Source organism: Myotis myotis, unplaced genomic scaffold (assembly GCF_014108235.1).
Source record: "Myotis myotis isolate mMyoMyo1 unplaced genomic scaffold, mMyoMyo1.p scaffold_m19_p_3, whole genome shotgun sequence".
Classification (NCBI taxonomy): Eukaryota; Metazoa; Chordata; class Mammalia; order Chiroptera; family Vespertilionidae; genus Myotis; species Myotis myotis.
In genome coordinates, this window is record NW_023416335.1 from 85,022,301 (window position 1) to 85,042,446 (window position 20,146).

Consider the following 20,146-nt stretch of genomic DNA (forward strand, 5'->3'; position numbering starts at 1 on the left):
TACACTGCTGGTGGGAAGGCAGACTGGTGCAGCCATTGTGGAAAACAGTGTGGAGTTTCCTCAAAAAATTAAAAATGGAACTGTCATTTGACCTAGTGATCCCACTTCTAGGAGTATATCATAAGACTCCCGAAACACCAATCAGAAAGAATATATGCACCGCTTTGTTCATAGCAGTGCTGTTTACAATAGATAAGATCTGGGAAAAGCCCAAGTGCCCATCAGTAGATGAGTTGATAAAAAAAGAAGTGGTATTTTTACACAATGGCATACTATCTATACTAATAAAAGGGTAATATGCTAATTAGACCAGACATCTTCTGGACATCCTTCTGGACAAAGCCTCAGCAGCTGAGATTAACCAAAGGCCTTATATGCATATATGCATAATCCATGGGCACATACAATAGTGTAGTGAAGGCTTGAGGGGTAGGAGAGAGGTGGGTGGAAGTGGGTCATTGGGAGAAAAACAGGGGACATCTGTAATATTTTCAGTAATAAACATAAATATAAAAATAAAAAAAGAAAAGTTATCTTTATCTTAGTGTTGGGGAAAAGTACAAAATAAAAAAGACATGATTAATACAGCATTCCTATACTCTAGTGTTGTTTAGACTTCACATGAGATCACACAGTATTTATGTATCTGATTTATTTTACTCACCATAAGCTCTCAAGATGCAACCATGGTGTTGCAAATGGCAAGCTTTTCTTTTTTTACATGGCCGAATAATGTTATATTGCATACGTACCATGTCATCTTTACCCATTCATCTATTAACAGACATTGAGGTTGTTTCCATAGCTTGGCTAATGTGATTTCTTCTATAGTTTTATGCTTTGATTGTGTGTGTGTATAATTTTTGTAAGTCTGAATTACTTTGTAATTTAAATTTTTGAAATAAAAAATTTAATTTAGAAATAAAATTATTCCATCCTGTCGTTCCAGCTGTACTGGTTTTTCCCTTTCATCTCCCAGATGTCTGCAAGGCCACAGACTATGCTGCTCAAAGTTGAGTCCATCAACCAGCAGCACCTCAGAGCTTGTGAGAAATGCAGATTCTCGGGGCTCTCCCTTCCCCGGATCTGCTAGATCAGAATTTCTCGGTGGGAACAGATCTATTTGTTTTAATAAGCTTTCCTGGAGATTCTCAAACACGTTTAAGCCTGAGGACCCGCTGGCCTGAGAGAACTGCCTCACAACCTCAGTCTCGCTGTCCATTCTTTCTGATGATCAGGAGAAATTAAAAAGGTAAGAATTTTGAAGACTCAGATCAGTGTCTCCACTTGCTGCACATTAAGATATCCTGCGAGTTTTTAAAAATCACCAATGCTTGGTCTCCGCCTGCAGAGATGTGGATTTAATTGGTCTGGGGTACAGCCAGGACATGGACATTTTTAAAAATTCCTCCGATAATTCTAATTTGCAACGATAGTTGATAACTGAGCAAGAGAACAAAGATTTGCTAAAAGTAAAAGAAATTGGTGGTCTTGATCACCCCCTGCTGGCAGGAGGCTAAACAACTCATCTCCCAGAGACTTCAGAGAGGTAAAAGGAGGTGCTGCTGGCTTCCCAGGACTTCATGGCACACATCTGAAGTCTAGTTGATGATGCCCTTCCAAGCAGCATGCTTGACTAAGTCCCTAATTCTGTTTCAAAGACCACACTACCTGTAATGTATGTAAGAGACCCTCAAAGAGCACTTACTCTGTGCCCTCCACTGACCTAAACACTTCACAAACAACCTGCCCTCGCTCATAGCTGCCCTTTGAAGTCAGCACTATTATTACTTCCATTTTGCTAATGGGAAAACTGAAGCACAGAGAGGCTAGTAATTTGCATCAGCTATTAAGTGGAGGAGCTGGGGTTTAAACCACAGCAGCTGGCTCCAGATCTCCGATTTTAAACACATCGTTGTCTTGCTGCCTCCAAGTGTGATCTCTCTGCTGTGCTATCGGCAGTATCCCAGGATCTAGAACCTATTATGTGCCAGACACAATATCCTCATTTTATCCAAGAGAAAATGGATTGTAGACCTCACAATTTCCCAGACCCACAGTCAGTTACTATAATATTTCTGAGATCTACATTCATATCCGGCTCTTGCCTCCATTCCCACTGTGACTTTGGACAAGTTACTTCACCTCTCTAAGCCTCTATTTCCCCATCAGAATACCCATTTCTAACTCATAAAGTTGCAGTGAGACTTCCCCATTGCAAGCTGTTATCTAACATCCTCAGACTTGCCATGATGATTATTTCAAGGGAAAATGTTTATTATTGTCTGTAACCAATTTCTCCAAAATACTTTTTCATGGGGTTAAAGGTTCATCCTGCATATCTGTTGAATAAGGTGGAGTGCTGGGGGGCACCCCTTCTGCATACAGCTGGGTCACATCGGTACCAAAGGCTGGATCACATCAGTACCAAAGGCTGGGCCATGAGAACGGTCTATTCAATTTCATCTGAACTAGATGTGGCTGTCTAATATGCTGATGCTTAAAACTCCATTATAACCTCCTAATCATTAGGATGGCTATAGTTAAAAATATGTATATAAAATAGTAAGTGTTGATGAGGATGTGGAGAAAGGGGAAGCCTCTACATTGCTAGTGGGACTGTAAAATGGTATTGCTATTGTGGAAAATAGTGTGATGGCCCCTCAAAAAATTAAAAATAGAATTACTGTATGATCCAGCAATCTCACTTCTGGGTATATACCTAAGAGAATTAAAAGCAGGGTCCTAAAGAGATATTTGTATACCCATGTTCACAGCAGCATTATTCACAATAGCCACTAAGTGTAAGTAACCCAGTATCCATCAACAGATAAATGGATTAACACAACGTGGTCCATCCATACATTGGAATATTAATCAGTCTTTAAAAGGAAGGATATTCTAACACCTGATACAACTTGGATGAACCTTGAGAATGGACCTTGAGGACATCATGCAAAGTGAAATAAGTCATGCAAAGACAAATACTGTATTATCTCACATATATAAAATCTAAAAAAGCTTAAATAATAGAAACAGAGTAGAGTGGTGGTTACCAGGGCCTGGGGTGGGGGAAGTAGGGAGATGTTTGTCAAAGGGTACAAACTTCCAGGTAGTTATTAGATGAATAACTTCTGAGAATCTAATGTGCAGCACAGTGATTATAGTTAACTAGAGGTACGGTGCATGGATTCGTGCACTGGTGGGGTCCCTCGGCCTGGCCTTCGCCCTCTCACAATCTGGAACTCCTCAGGGGATGTCAGATTGCCGGTTTCGGCCCAGTCCCTGCAGGCCAGGTCGAGGGACCCCACCAGTGCACGAATGTAAACTTAAGGTGATTATTATCTTGGAATGATAATGTGTGTCAAATCAACACATTATGTATGTATATAAATCATATCTCAACAAAGCCTGGATGGGAATGTACCTGGACCTTCAATAAATAGCTGAGTAAAGAACATTTCCAAAAGTGGGCATTAAATAACACATAAAAAAGAATTCATTAATCTATATATATAAAAGCCTAAGTGACCAAATGACCAAATGACTGAATGACCGGTTGACTGGTCACTATGATGCACACTGACCACCAGGGGGCAGACGCTCAATGCAGGAGCTGCCCCCGGATGGTCAGTGCGCTCCCACAGCAGGAGCGCTCCTCAGCTGACCAACAGGCACCAGACGCCAGGATCATGGCTGGCGAGCCTCTCCCACCTCCACAGCAGCACTACTGAGTGGTGGTGGCAGGTGTATTGGGGCCAGGATGAGCGAGAGCGGCCTGGACTGTGGGGATCAGGCTGAAACCAGCAGTCCAACATCTCCCGAGGGGGCCAGGATTGTGAGAGGGCTCGAACCAGGCTGAGGGACCCCACAGGTACACAAATCTCTGCACCGGGCCTCTAGTTAATTTAATAAAAACTCAACCTTACTCTCTGGCCAGGATAGTAAATCCCTACACAACTAGTCAAACTTTCTCACTTCGCCTGCCTGTGTGACTCAGTTGGTTGAGCATTGTCCCATGCACCAAGAGGTCATTGGTTTGGTTCCTGGTCAGGGCATATGCCCCAGTTGAGGGCTCAATCCCCTACAGGACATGCAGGAGGCAGCAGATTAATGTTTCTCTCTCGGTGATATTTCTATCTCTCTCCCTCTCCCATCCTCTCCCTCTCTAAAATCAATCTATCAACAATCAATAAACTCTTACTTTGATATCCCCATGACACATTCAGGACTAGAGGATAAATCATAAAGGCTTCCAGGAGAAGGAAGTATCCCACTGAGATCTGAAGAGGCAAATTGCTACTCTGCATGAATGGGTCAGTGAGACTGTTCCAGGCAACTGGCAGAGCAGAAGAGTCAAAGAACCTGGTGCGGGGGTGTCTGACTCTCCTGGCCCCCACCCAGGCTGGCTTCTGTATCCTCCTGGAAACCAGAAAGCCACTCTAACCGACGACCACCCAATTCATATTCCAATGAGGCCTGTGACCAGCTCTCAATCACACACTATGAATAACTTCAAGCCAAGGCAGCAAGAGAAGGATTCCTGGGTCTTACTGGTCTGGAGTGGGGAACCAGGTCAGAGATCCTTGCTCTAGAGCCTTCTTTTCTCCTGCTTCTTCACATTTGGCACTTTGGAGGTGAATACAGTACGGACGAGTACCCTGGGAGCTTTCTGAGGTAGGGAGAGGCATCACCACGCCCCCACCACTGCCTTGTAAAGTCTTCTGAAGGGGACAGCAGGCAGGTTGATGCCACACACCAGCCACCTCTCCTCTCTGTCTGTGCATGTCCCTGATCCAGCCTCAACTCTTTCTCCCCATACCTACACACCCCAAAGGAAAGGGGTCAGGTTGCCCAGCAGCTCACCCAGCCATCTGCAGCCATAGATGCAAATCACACCCCCTCAGAGCCCCAGTGCTCCCCAGGGGCCCCATGGCCCAGCCTGACCTCCAGCTCAAGTCTGGTGAATAAGGCTTTATAGCAGGATGCCTTCAGCATGGTAGGTGACAAGTTGCCACCAATAACCGGCACAGTGGTCACTGACAGGGGCACAGGCACCTGTATGGTGGGCTTCATGGGGAATGCCTGGCCCACCTATGCCATGGCCACCATTAGGCTGCCAGCCTAAGAAGCCAGCCACCACAGGGCAGGCAGTGCTGGAGAAGTTCATAGGCAAGGCCGCCCATGCTCTCCTGGAGCTGACTCTAGTGCAGGCGATAAGGAAAGACATTGTGGTGAATTGGAATGAGGCCAAACTCATCTGGTTCCGCCTGCTGGATCACAACCTCCACGTAGCTACCCTGGACCACCTGCTGCTGTTCTCTCACTGCCCTTCAGCACCAACTGAGAGAGGTGGCCTTTGAGTTGCTGCGCTCACCCACCATACACATGGCTGTCCAGTTGCTGCTGCCCGTCTGTGCACACGGGCAGGTCAGCAGGCTGGTAGTCAACACGGGCCACAGGGTCACCTGCACAGTGCCTGTCTTTCAGGGCTACCACCTGCCAAATGCCACCAAGAGTTTGGACCTCAAAAGCATCCACCTGAACACCTTCCTACCTGAGATGCTGCTGGGCTCTGGCTTGCCTGGGGCAGCAGGACCTGGATATTGTGGAGAACATCAAGCGCCACTATTGCTATGTAGCCCCTGACTTCCAGAAGAGCAGGCCTGGACCCAGCTGGAATGCCGGCAGATCCAGAAACTGCCCGAGGAACAGTCGGTCACTTTGGGCTAGGAGCTGTTACAGTGCCCAGAGCTGCTGTTCAGCCTCCCAGAGATCCCAAGGTTGTTGCCCATGGGCGTTTCCACCATGGCTAAACATAGTCTTCTCAAGGCGCCCCCCTTCCCCAGGTGCAGGTGATGTGGCCCAGAAAAGGCTGCTCTGAGGAGGCTCCTCGCTCTTCATGACCTTCCAGGGCCACTTCTGGGCCAAGCTGCTGTGCAGTCTGCCCTCAGAGGAGCACATGGTGGTGATGGCATAGCACACCTAGAACTTCAGTGTGGATCGGGGCTCCATACTGGCCTCATTGCCCAACTTCCAGTTCTGCTGGGTCCTTTGGGAGCAATACAAGGAGCAGGGACAGCAAATGTTACCGATGAGGGGTGAAGATTGTAGACAGTAAAATTCTGCTACCCAGCTGGCTCTGTCCTGCCTTCTCCAAGAGCATGGTTTAGTCCAGTGATGGCAAGCCTTTTGAGCTCGGCGTGTCAGCATTTTGAAAAACCCTAACTTAACTCTGGTGCCATGTCACATATAGAAATTTTTTGATATTTGCAACCATAGTAAAACAAAGATTTATATTTTTGATATTTATTTTATATATTTAAATGCCATTTAACAAAGAAAAATCAACCAAAAAAATGAGTTCGCGTGTCACCTCTGACACGTGTGTCATAGGTTCGCCATCACTGGACTCTAGTCCCCTCCTGGACCCACACAAAGACCCCCTAACCCTGTCAAACCCATCTCCCATGGTCTGCCCCCCATCCCCTTAGGCAGTCTCAGCTTGGGATTTCATCCCCAAGACATGCCCAGATTTGGCCCCCCTAATCTTACTCCCATGATCTGTTCCTTTGATATAGTTCCCCAAGATTCCCCTGGGCTCTAAGGGCCCTAATTCACCCTCTTGCTATTCTTCAAGGACCCCCAATCCATCCCCATAATCTGTTGCTCTCCAAGGAACCTGCACAGGGTGCCCCGACCCCACTCCCAGAATCTTTCCACAAGCGTTCCAACCCCTAGGTCCACTCTCATAATTTGATCCCTGTTTCTAATTCACCAAACATACCCCCTAGACCCACTTGCTAAAGCATCCTTGATTATAAGCACCCCAAATCCCCCCTCTGGTTGTTTTTTCATATTTGATTCCCCAAATTTCTCTGACACACTGGTGTTCTGAGCACCCCAAGACCCCCACAAATGCCACGCCCTCCCACATCCATCACAAAGCTCCATGTTCTGTTCCACAAGGGTCTCCCCTACAATGGTTTACTAAAAGATTTTCCAGTGTCCACAACCCATCCCCCAACTCCACCCTCCGCACAAAATTTGTTCTTCCAGCATGATTTGTTCCCCCAGATTCTTTTTCATCCATGTGCTCCCCCACAATCCATCCCCAATCCATAGCCCCAAGGAGCACCATGTCTGAGACCCCAAACTCCCAGGATGACCCTCACTGCTCTCAGCCCACATCCTTGCCCTGCATCTGCCCTGAATATACTCCTGCATGACCCCTTCCCAGTATACCTCCTGTCCTATGCCTCAGCCCCTCCTGAAGGCTCCAGCCCCCAGAACCATTCTGTGGTGACCCCACTAATGTCCTAGGTCATTTGCTATGTCTGACCCACAAAGAAAGTCTCCCAAGGTCGCCCCATGATGACCCCCTAGGACACCCTGAACCCACCTCAGAACCAGCCCCCAGGCTCTATCCCATTAGTTGAGTCACCAATGGGCAATGATGTTCCCCAAGGCTGCCCAGCCCACCATGACCTGAGGTAGATACCTCAAGTGGGGGCTCTACCTAGGAACTGGCTCCCTCCTCCCCTAGCCCCCACACAGTCCCTAAGGGCCAATTGTCCTGGGCTGTTTCCCCATCTCCTTCCTTTCTGCTAGTAGTTCATGAGAAGTTTACTGCAGCTCCCCAGGCCTTGCTCAGCCTGTTTCTGCCACCCCACCCCAGGGGCTTTCTCTGGGATCTGCCCTGAGTATGAGGCCTCTCCTGCCCCATCCAGTCCCTGCAGAAGCCTGGAGTGGGAGTCCAACCTCTCATGACGGGAGACTGGGCATTCTCCCCACAGGTTGCCCTTGGTCTTTCTTAGATCACCTGGGCCCCTACTGGAGGCAGGACCCTCTGCTTTCACACCACCATCCAGCCCAGCCCAGCCCAGCCCAGCCCAGTGAACACCAGGACCCAGGTCATAGCCTGGACACATCCTCCCAGTTTATCAACAAAATAAGCACAAACTGCCAGAGTTTATTCATGTTCACACTGGGTCCTCTCCTCCCCCAGGACAAGGAATCATTCCTTCCTTCCTTCAACCAGTCAATAATTATTGAGCATATCTCTCCCTCGTTCTCTCACTCACCTGCCAGCACTCTTCTTATGTAGGAATTTTCTGGAGGGGAAACATATATTTATGAAGCATTGAGCCCATGCCATCTGACCCCTTCATATACCATCAGACAATGGGGGTGGGTCAAGGGCCCTGGCCAAAATCTTCCGTGTTGGACCCCGCCTTGTCTCACCTCCCCACAAGGCAAGCAACTTCAATCTGTAGAATCAGCAAGAACCCCCATATTAGATGATAGTGAGGGAAAACTTCTTATTCTTCCCACTAGGAGGCAGCAAGTCCAACCGCAAGGAGCTGACAGTAGAATTCCATTTAGAACCACAATGACTGCAGCAAACCAGTCATCCCAGATTGCAGTTGAGATCCACCCCACACCAGTCTCAGAGCACTGCCAGCCACACACACACACACACACACACACACACACACACACACACACGAGGGATGTGTGACAAGCTGAGTCTCCAATGCCACAGGAAGTGAGGGCTGTTGGATTGACTCTATTTTAGACCAGACCAAGGTTCTTCCCTGGGACAGAGATTTCTATGTAACCCTGCAGACATATGCCCCCCTTCCAATTGCATACTCACAAGAATGGTGAGCTCACTACCTCAAGTCTGTTAGAAATCGTACCTCCTCACAGAAGTCTTAAGATAAACTTCTGCACTCCCCACTTAGGTCTCTGACAGGCACCCTGGAGTCTGCTTTTTCCATATCGACGAGGAGCTCCATTCTGACCTCACTGTGTGCCTTCCAGTCCTGCTGGGCCTGTGAGAGCAGTAGGAGGAGCAGGGGCCCCATATTGTATATCATAAGAGAATGGTTTAAGCCTTACTAAGGAGATGTGTGTGTGCCAAGGTGACAGGGGGTGAACTTTGAATGGTTAATTTTGTGTCAACTTGGCTAGGTGCCCAGATATTTAGTCAAACTAGATGTTTAGTCAGTCTAGATGTTGTTGTGAAGGTACTTTTTAGATGAAATAGAACGAAGCTTGACTTCTGCCAGCAGACCACCTTTGGACTGGAACTGCATTTCTTCCTGGGGCTCCAGCTGGCCAGATTTTCAACGTGTTTACCTCCACGACCAGGTAGCCAATTTCTTAAAATAAATCTCCCTTTCTGTACCTATGCATCTTGTTGCTTTTATGTCTCTGAAGAGCCCTTCCTGTCTCAGGACCTTTGCATCTGCTATTCCCTCTACTCAGAATACTCCTTCCCATCTCCCACCTTATCAAAGCTTGCACCTCTTCTCAATATGACACAAAGCTCAGATGCCATAAAAGGAATGATTAAAACAACTGGTTCCATGTAAACATAAAAAACCCTGCAAGGTAAAAATCACCCTGAACAAAGTCAAGACAAATAATAATTTTAAAAATAAAGTAAATAGTATTTCTAAAATACGAACGACAGAGTAAACTGTAACTCATAACACAAAGTGATAGTGTTCATAATACAGAGGGGGCAAAGTAGGTTTACAGTTGTTTGTGTCGAAAATAATACAATAATTAATAAATAATAATTCAAGAATAAACCGTGGCCCTAACCAGTTTGGCTCAGTGGATAGAGCGTTGGCCTGTGGACTGAAAGGTCCCAGGTTCGATTCCGGTCAAGGGCATGTACCTTGGTTGCGGGCACATCCCCAGTAGAGGGTGTGCAGGAGGCAGCTGATCAATGTTTCTAACTCTCTATCCCTCTCCCTTCCTCTCTGTAAAAAATCAATAAAATATGTTTTTTAAAAAAAGAATAAGCTGTTTCATGTACTCAAAACTGTAAACCTACTTTTGCCCAGCCCTGTATATACAGAGCCCTTGGAAACAATAAATATGAAAAATATTACAACAGTCCACGGAAAAGTTAGCAAACCTTAAGCTCATAAAGAAAAATGGTTCTTAGACACAGGAGAAGATTCTCAACCTAATAAGGGAAATTAACATTTAAACTATACTACAATACCGTTTTTTACCCCATCAGATTGGCAAAGATCAAAAGGTTTCATTAATACCCCATGATGGTGAGGTTGTGGGGGAACTGACACGCTCTTATTTGACAACAAAGGAGCAAATTGATGTGTCCCCTATGCAGGACAAGTTGCAATATATACTTTAATGACAAATGCACATGCCTTCTGACCCAGCTACCACACTTCCAGGAACTTCTTCAGATATAATCACTCACATGAGAAATGACGTGAGTGCAGCTATCCAGGGTACGCTGCAGCACACACAGCAATGCTAGGTGCTTCCGAAGCCACATGAAGATCGATCCATGCAAACTGGTTAAGTAAATTTCATTCAAACATAAGGAATACTGTAAAAAGGAACCAACAAGCAGTTTTCACTAACATGGAGTAATCCCTAAGATATATTTAAGGAAAAAAAGAAAATCCAGATGATATGTTACCATTCTATAGAAAAACAGGAATAAATAGATGTATAGATTTTAGGTAGATCTCATAAAAAATCTGAGCAGTGGCTGGTTCTAGAACAGTTTTTCAAGTTTTATTTCATTATTAAGCCCTAAGGAGCAATCACTTTTAGACATTTTTCCTAATCATTCCCAATAAAATTGTAATACCACAGGTCTATGGTAAGTCTGTTTATATATTCTGTATATATCTTTGCTTTATACATAAAACCAGATTTTCGTCTACCCCAGAAGCAATTTTCACCCACTTGGGGGTGATATCATCTCCATTGATGCTTTATCAGAGAGCCAGGGGCTTGGGCATTGAGGTGGGAAGAAGACTTCTCACTCCCTGCTCTTCGAGCTATTAAAATTTTGAATTGTGTGAATATATTTTCGTTTGTTTGAATCCTAACCTGAAGATATTTTTCCATTGATTTTTAGAGAGAGAGTGGAAGGGGGTTGGGAGAGACACGGAGAGAGAGAGGTGAGAGAGAGAAACATCTACAAGAAAAAGACACATTGATTGGTTACCTCCTGCACTCAATTAAATCTGCAACCCAGATACACGCCCTTGACAGTGGATCGAACCTGAGATCTTTTGGTGTGCAAGCCAATGCTCTAACCAGTGAGACACACTGGCCAGGGCTGAGAATATATTTTTTTTATTTTTTTTTTATTTTTTTTATTTTTTTAATTAAATCTTTATTGTTCAGATTATTACATTTGTTCCTCTTTTTTCCCCCCCCCATAACTCCCCTCCTCCCAGCTCCCGCCCCACCCTCCGCCCTCACTCCCCACCCACTGTCCTCTTCCATAGGTGCACGATTTTTGTCCAGTCTCTTCCCGCATCTCCCACACCCCTTTCCCCCCCCCAAGAATAGTCAGTCCATTCCCTTTCTATGTCCCTGATTCTATTATGATCACCAGATTATTTATTCACTTGATTCTTAGATTCACTTGTTGATAGATGCATATTTGTTGTTCATAATTTGTATCTTTACCTTTTTCTTCCTCTTCCTCTTCTTAAAGGATACCTTTCAGCATTTCATATAATACTGGTTTGGTGGTGATGAACTCCTTTAGCTTTTCCTTATCTGTGAAGCTCTTTATCTGACCTTCCGTTCTGAATGATAGCTTTGCTGGATAAAGTAATCTTGGTTGTAGGTTCTTGGTATTCATCACTTTGAATATTTCTTGCCATTCCCTTCTGGCCTGCAAAGTTTCTGTTGAGAAATCAGCTGACAGTCGTATGGGTATTCCCTTGTAGGTAACTGGGTTTCTTTCTCTTGCTGCTTTTAAGATTCTCTCTTTGTCTTTTGCTCTTGGCATTTTAATTATGATGTGTCTTGGTGTGGTCCTCTTTGGATTCCTTTTGTTTGGGGTTCTCTGCGCTTCCTGGACCTGTAGGTCTATTTCTTTCACCAGGTGGGGGAAGTTTTCTGTCATTATTTCTTTAAATAGGTTTTCAATATCTTGCTCTCTCTCATCCTCTGGCACCCCTATAATTCTGATGTTGGTGCGCTTGAAGCTGTCCCAGAGGTTCCTTACACTATCTTCATATTTTCGGATTCTTTTTTCACTTTGCTTTTCCAGTTGGGTGTTTTTTGCTTCTTCGCATTTCGAATCTTTGACTTGATTCTTGCGCTCCTCTGGTCTGCTGTTGGGTGTCTGTATAATATTCTTTATTTCAGTCAGTGTATGCTTAATTTCTAGTTGGTTCTTTATCACAACATCGAGGGTCTCATTAGATTTCTTGAGGATCTCACTACATTTATCGGCGGTCTCACCAGTCTTTTCGAGGGCCTTACTAAGTTTATCGGCAGCTTCTAGACAGTTCTTAAGAGACCTTAAAAGTGTGGTTCTGAACTCAATATCCTCCATTGACAGTTTTGTCCTGTTTCTTTGTCTCCGCATTTTTTATGCTTTCTTGGTGCACCCCCTAGTGGTCTTTGTCCGCAGTCTTGTTGCCTTTAAGCCTTGATTGATGTCGGCAATACCGGGGTGATTTGACCTCCAGGCTAACTGGCTATGATAGTCTGCTGTGTCTGTAGTGGGAGGGCTTCTGTGCTGGATCTCTAGGGCGGTGCTAATCTAGCGTTTGCCTGAGGCTATCCGGCAAATGGTTCTGTGCAGGGCTTGGGCGGGGCGGGTCCCCGGGGATCTACAGGGCGGGCGGAACAAGCAGTTATGGCGACTCTCAGTTCCTTACCCAGGGGCTCTGCCTCTCAGAGCCCCAGCAATGGCTGCAAACCTCACAGAGAAAGCTGCCTTCGAGTTCCGACCGAAGCCAGACAGTCCCGTTTCTCCCGTTTGAGTCTCGGTCCCCAGAGACTCGCCCGGATCTGGAGCTCAGAGTCTGAAACTCCCTCCCGATTGAAAACAACAACCGCGCCCTCCGCCGCCAGCCCACCCCGCGTGCACTCCGCACCTGAGTATTTCACTTCAGCACTGCGCCTCCTCTGAGTCTGGGTATGATATTCTCTTTCCTCCTAGTTGTAGAATTTCCACTCAGCCAGCCTTCCGGTGGTTCTGGGTGATGTCCGTTCTGTCCTTTAGTTATATCTCTGAAGTGGTTGTTTGAGGCAGCGATCTCCGGCGTTAACCTATGCCGCCATCTTGGTTTCTCCGAGAATATATTTTTAAATATGGATGTTTCCTTTAAGTTTCTCAGGTGTCCACCCAGGCAGTCTGTTTTCTTTCCTCTTTCCCTAACTGTGCCCAGCTGATTTCTGCTTGATTCCTTGACAATGGATGGTGTCACACGCCTTGGCCATGAGTTTCAGGAGGACAGTGGCCCCATGTGTAGCATTCACTCTTCAGTCATCACACAGCCATGCCCAATACACGTTTGTTGAATGGCTGAATAAATGAGCCACAACTTTGGTTAAGCTAAGAGGAATCCTTCGACACAAGGGCCCTTCCTCCCTGTCTTCCTCCTGGCATTGGCGACAGATAGGCCTGGGTTCAAGTCATGCCCCTCACATGCTTTGTGACCTTGAACAAGTGACCTGACTTCTCTGAGCCTCACTCAACACACCCAGTGCTTGCTTCAGGGGGTGTTTATAAGGTTAAGTAAGATCACATAGGCACTCCAGAAAATATGGGAGGACACATTTCAAACTGCCCTTGTCTTTGGGGCAGAAAAAACTTTCACAGTATAGTAATGTAGTGTTTGAATGTTTCACAATGTAAATGCCTCCATAGAAATAATTTTTTAAAATTGTTTTGAGTAATAAATAAAATGGATTTAACATGCTCAGTACACAGTGAGTGCCAAATAGATGGTGGTGAGGAGGTTGTTTCCACTAGAGCGTACAACTCCTCCAGCCAGGTGGCTGGACACCGAGAGCCTAAGGACCTTCCCCTCAGGGTTCAAGCAGAGAGGACCCACCAAATCACCATCCAGACTTCACCCTGGGCCCAGATGATGTGTTCTGTGGGGGACCCAGGCGAGGAAATATTTGGAGGAGGCCGGTCATTCCACCAGGCAAATTGCAGGTCGGGTGGAGATTAGCGTGGGGTGAGTGACACAGGGCCAAAAAGTGCAGTGTCACAGATTGTCTTCATTTTACAGTTTGACAGCTTGTTCACCATGGAATTCTTTTTGCACTAATTTTGATTTTTAAAATATTACATTGATGCCAGGAGCTGGGAGAGGGAGGAATGGGGAGTGACTGCCAACGAGTACAGGGTTTCTTTCTAGGGTGATGAAGTGTTTCTGGAATTAGATAGAGGAGACAGTTGTCCTAAGTGCCACTGAATTATACACTTTCAAAGGGGGAATTGAATGGTATGAACACAATCTGGATCAAAATCATCGCACTGAGATATTCTTTAGTTTTCATGCCCTAGAGATGCAATGTACAGCACTAGGTGTACTGGTTAATAATGCGGATTTTTTTCAATAGATGGAGTTACACATATGTTGATATATATGCTATTTGATATGTATGCTATTTTGAAGCTTGTATTGACAGCAAGCTTCAAAACTTCATATGTCAAATTTGCTGAAGGTGTTAACATCATAGATATTTTTACAGTTCAAAATGTCGAATTTTGTGCCAAAAAAAGAGAGCATTTGCGGGAAGTTTTAATTCATTACTTTATTTTGAAGGAAAGTGCTGCTGAAAGTTATCATATACTTTGGGAAGCTTATGGTGAACATGCTCCATCTCAAGATACTTGTGAACGCTGGTTTAAATGCTTTCAAAGTAATGATTTTGATGTGAAAGACAAAGAACGTCCAGGTCAACCGAAAAAGTTTGAAGAGCAACAATTACAATCATTATTGGATGAAGATGCGTGTCAAACTCAAAAACAACTTGCAAAAAGATTAAATGTTTCTTAGCAAACAATTTCCAATCATTTACAAGCAATGGGAAAGATTTTAAAGGAAGGAAAATAGGAGCCACATCAACTGAACGAAAGACAAATGGAAAAATGAAAAGTCACCAGTAAAATGTTGTTTCAATGGCACGAAAGAAAGTCTTTTTTGCATCGAATTGTGACTGGCAATGAAAAATGGATTTATTTTGAGAATCCCAAATGCACAAAATCATGGGCTGATCCAGGCCAACCATCAACATCGACTGCAAGGCCAAATCGCTTCGGAAAGAAGACAATGCTCTGCGTTTGATGGGATCAGGAAGGTGTGGTGTATTATGAGCTTCTAAAACCAGGTGAAACCGTTAATACTGATCACTACTGACAACAAATAATCAATTTGAACCATGCTTTGATCGTGAAATGACCAGAATGGGCCAGAAGACACAGCAAAGTAATTTTGCTTCATGAGGACGCAACATCACACACTTCAAATCAGTTAAAGACACGTTAAAAGACCTTGCCTGGGAAGTATTAACCCACCCACTGTATTCACCAGACCCTGCTCCTTCAGATTACCACTTGTTCCGATCGATGGCACACGCACTTTCTGAGCAGCACTTCAAAACGTACGAAGAAGTGGAAAATTGGGTCTCTCAATGGTTTGCCTCAAAACAAGAAAACTTCTATTGGGACAGGATCCACAAATTACCTGAAAAATGGAGGAAATGTGTAGCTAGCGATGGACATTACTTTGAATAAAGCACTTTTGATGTTTCTCTTGAAATTATCATGTTTTCTTTGATTACAAAATCCACATTATTAACCGGTACACATAAGTGAATGTAGACAACAGCATTGTATTATAATCATCAAACTCGCTAAGAGAATAGAACTGAATCATTCCAACCCAGTAAAAAGAAATAATTATAGAATGTGATAAAGATACTAATTATTGCTAATAGGGCAATCATATTACAATATATAAATGCATCAAATTAACATGTACATATTAGATTTACACAGTTTATATATTAAATATATTTCAATTAAAAAAAGAAGAAAAGGAATGTAATTTACTTTATTTGCTGAGATTTGGGGCACCCCTTTAGATTTTGCTCTGGGAAATGCCTCACCTGCTTGGCCCTAATCCCAGCTCCATGGACAAAGAGACCCAGGGAGGCTGGAGGCGCTGAGCCTGTTTGCATGAGCCTGGCCGGCCCAAGAAGGAGAGGCCTAAAAACCAGGCTCCGGGGGGCCATGGCTGAGTGGTTTGCCAAGAGGCAAAGCTGCAGGGCCCACTTTCCATGGAAACTGAGGAAACCATTCACACTTAGGAGAAACAGAGTGTGTGGCTGTTCCAGACCAATACTCCAGAGCAAATAGCAGAATCCAGATCTAGCATCTGACATCATCTTACTTCAATTGTGATAAAAGTCAGGAAATCTACTTTAATTGTTCTCAATCTGGATGTACATTGAAGTCACCTGGAGAGTTTTAAAACGTATTGATACTGCATCCAGTCCCCAAAATTCTTATCTGCTGATATGGGGCACAGCCTGGTGTACAGGAATTTTACAACTCCCCAAGGGTAGAGGACAGCCAAGGGTGAAAAACTAGTCCTCTAGCTGTTTTGGAGGCTGTGGTCCTGAACCTTGTTCGCATGAATCACAGCTGGGATGTTAACACCATAGTGCCTGGGCACTTTCTCACCAAGTGTATCACAATGGCCATGGGAGGGGCAGGAATTTACTTTCTAAGAACTCTAAATTTTTCTACTGTAAGTTAAGATGAAGGATATTTTTCTCATCTCAGGGTTTCTCAGACTTTGTGGGACAATAGAAATACAAGGTAAAATTGCAAAGTACTGGTTCCCATACAGCAGCGGTTCTCAACCTGTGGGTCGCGACCCCTTTGGCAGCCGAACGACCCTTTCACAGGGGTCACCTAAGACCATCCTGCATATCAGATATTTACATTATGATTTGTAACAGTAGCAACATTACAGTTATGAAGTAGCAACGAAAATAATTTTATGGTTGGGTCACAACATGAGGAACTCTATTTAAAGGGCCAGAAGGTTGAGAACCACTGCCATACAGGATCAGTTATATCTCTATATTAGAGGTAAGAGGTAGGAAAGGCATCAGTACTTTGAAATTTACCTAGGTGATTTGAATATGCAGCTAATTGTGTCAGCCACAACACTACATTATGCAAAAAGGTAAATTCCTGACAATTCATAAGAAAGTGTTTATTAAATTACTCTCTTGGTCACCTGATATGAAGACCTCCCTGAGAACAGAGCCTGCAGCAATGGAGGGCAACTAGCATCAAATATGTAAAGAACATCTCTCTCTCTTCCAATTATTTTTTTGGGGGAGGGTCTTTGCAGAATATGCATTAGCTTTCCAGGTGTGTCCTTCAATATGTTGATTCATAAAAATGTGTGTATAGAGGGGTCAGGGGTTGTTGTGTGTGTCTGTGTGTGTGTGTGTGTGTGTGAGTGTGTGAATTATTTCTAAAAAAGAATGGTGTCATATGTCTCACAGAGCTTAATATAGTTTGGAGTTTATTTATTGCAACTCCATGGTGTCACTTAGCATTTTATTCTAGCATCTATTTTTCCAGTATATTTATAGTTGGGAATTAAGGCTTGATTGTGTTTGTATTGTTTCAAGGATGGAAAGCTCAAAGTCATTATCAATTCCATGCCATTTCCTTTCATTCTCCTTTGAGAATGTTACTCTCTTTTCCTCCCTATCAAGGTCAACTACACATGCCACCAACCCCTAGATCCACCCCCTGGAGACAAGAAAAAATATAAACACAACAAACCACACTGGTACGGGCGAGCCTGGGGTGTGACAGGGAGAGGCAGGAAGAGCTGCCTCTAAAACGGTGAAAATCAGAGAAACTGAGGCCAGCCAGAGAGAGTCAAAAGAGGCACCAAGTCAAGAAGTGGCAGAGAGGCAGAAGGAGCTGAGGGCAGGAAGGAGGAGAGAGCGGATGGTGGACGGAGCCCAGCCTCCCCCAGAAGCATTCAGAAGTGGCTGGTAGCACATTGCACTTAGGATTCCCTGTTATGTGCAGTCGCTCTTCCAAGCCTTTTTCCCATGAAACTTCCTCCTCACTCACTTCTTTTCCAGGTTTATAGGCCCGCCTGTTGCATTCCCCTTCCACCATTTCTTGCCCAGGCAGCTACCAGTGACATAGGTCTTTAAATCTTTCAGATAAATTTTATCTTTTATGATAAAATAATGAAACCACCTGGAAAGTCACCCCAGCACAAAGTGGAGAAATAAAGGTCAGCTTGTGTTCTGGTGTTACAGGGAGCCAAGAGACAGGTCATTGCCCTCCAGCCCTACAATCACCCATTTGAAAGGCAAGGTCGATATTTGCCACCTGGCAACAGCAAGCCACACAAGGAATCTGAGCTCCCGTTCTCACAACCACTGCTGTGACGGGGAACAGCAACGGTAGGCATTACCCAAACATGCCACATTGCTTTTTACCAAAATGCAGCCACCTGTTTATTTGTTTGCTTTTTACATAATCACTTTCTTTGATGCTTTGAGTTTTTTATTCTATTGCCCGGTTCTGAAGCAGTGGTTCTGTTAGTTTAGTCCAGCTTAATGGTTGCTTCAGTGGAGAGACTGATTCTCTGAGCTCCCTGCTCTGCCATTATTGTTAATGTAACTGGGAAAATGTTTTGATATCACCTTTTTCTTATTCTCCTTCCTTTTTTTTTTTGGTTTGGCTGGTTGGTGTTCAAAAATTCTTGTTGACTCTGTAAAATTTCTCTTTTGTATGAACATAAGGATCACAGTTTTAAAACTATATTATGATTTATTATGACTCATTGTATTGAATCAAGTACTCTTGAGGAAAACAATGCCTGCAATATTGTTACCACTTAGATCTGACTGAACCATAAAAGATGTCTGTCTGTATACTTTGTACAGCTGAAGCTGACATAACCCCTTCAGGTCTCACCAGGCACAAGATGGTCACATCCAAAATAAATTATCCACCACTGCAGTTGAGTAGGGAGAGGGTAGTGGGTTGAAAACTGTCCACCCCAAATTTGGTCCATCCAGAACCTCAGAATGAGATTTTAGATGGAAAAAGGATCTTTGCAGATGTGATTAAAATATGAAGATGAACTCATCCTGGGTTTAGCGTGGACCGTAAATTCAATGACTGGTGTTTTCCTAGTGATTTTCTATATTTTACAAGCATACTTATAGAGCACATACTGGTTTTATAATTAAAAAATAAACGCTATTTTAAAACAGAGACATGATGAGAAGAAGACCATATGAAAAACATAGATAGAGATTGGAGTTCTGCTGCCACGGGCCAAAGAATGCAGCAACCAACCAGAGCTGGAAGAGCAAGGGGGGAATTCTCTACTGTTGACAAACTGGGATTCAATTGTAGGATTTCCCATTTATTCTCAGTCAAACCATCAAAACCTAATCAGACATCGTCTTTAAAAGTCCACTGATCACATGGTTTATTATATAGGTGTCCTGAAGATCCATGACCATGCCAGATGCCATCCTTTAAACTATCACTTCTGAACACCTTCCTTTTTCAATGTAACTCCCTGAAATCATAATGTACATCTGGGAAACACTTGGGAATAATTAATATGCATAGGAGAGAAAACCCAACTAAAATTAACTTAGAATAAAATACTTTAACATGACAATAAGAAGAGAGGAAAAAAGATTCAATGAAGAAATCAACTCATATTATTGGGATTTGAGGAACAGATAATGTCTAAGTATTATTAAAACTTTATAACTAACACACTGAATAATTCCTCAGGCTAAATTACCTGTGTAGAATTTAATTTAAAATTGAATAAAAATCATGATAAATAGAAAGTGAGGTATATACAGACAAGTAAAGATCTTCTTTGTTGTCACGTGAAACCTAATCTCTCATATACAAAACTATCTGCTCTTCACATTTCTTTTCTCTCAAAAGAGTTCTAAAAAGTACAATTATAATACAACAAAGCAACACAGTCCAGAGCAAGAAACAGGACTGACATTGATGGAAACAAGTAAAACTTAGTGTGGCCTCATAGTGAACCATTTCCCAAGGGACACACCACTTGGCTTCTTCAACACAGCCCTCTGCTATTTTTCATGTAGTTTTCATCTTTCTTGTCTTCTGGCTCTCTGCCTCCCTGGCAAGCCTGTCTGACCTCAAGGCCACAGCCAGTCTCTGGATTTTTCACTTCCCAAGTCTGTCTCTGAATATCTCCAGGTGTCACTGGTTATCTGCACAGGGGCTGTGGGAGATAGAGACCTGCTCCTGGGATCATCTCTG

General features: G+C 44.1%; 1 pseudogene; it reads left to right on the plus strand.

Annotated features, from left to right (window-relative positions):
* The first annotated feature begins 4,996 nt into the window (after positions 1-4,996).
* LOC118650472 lies at positions 4,997-6,121 on the plus strand (annotated as a pseudogene).
* The last annotated feature ends 14,025 nt before the right edge of the window (positions 6,122-20,146 follow it).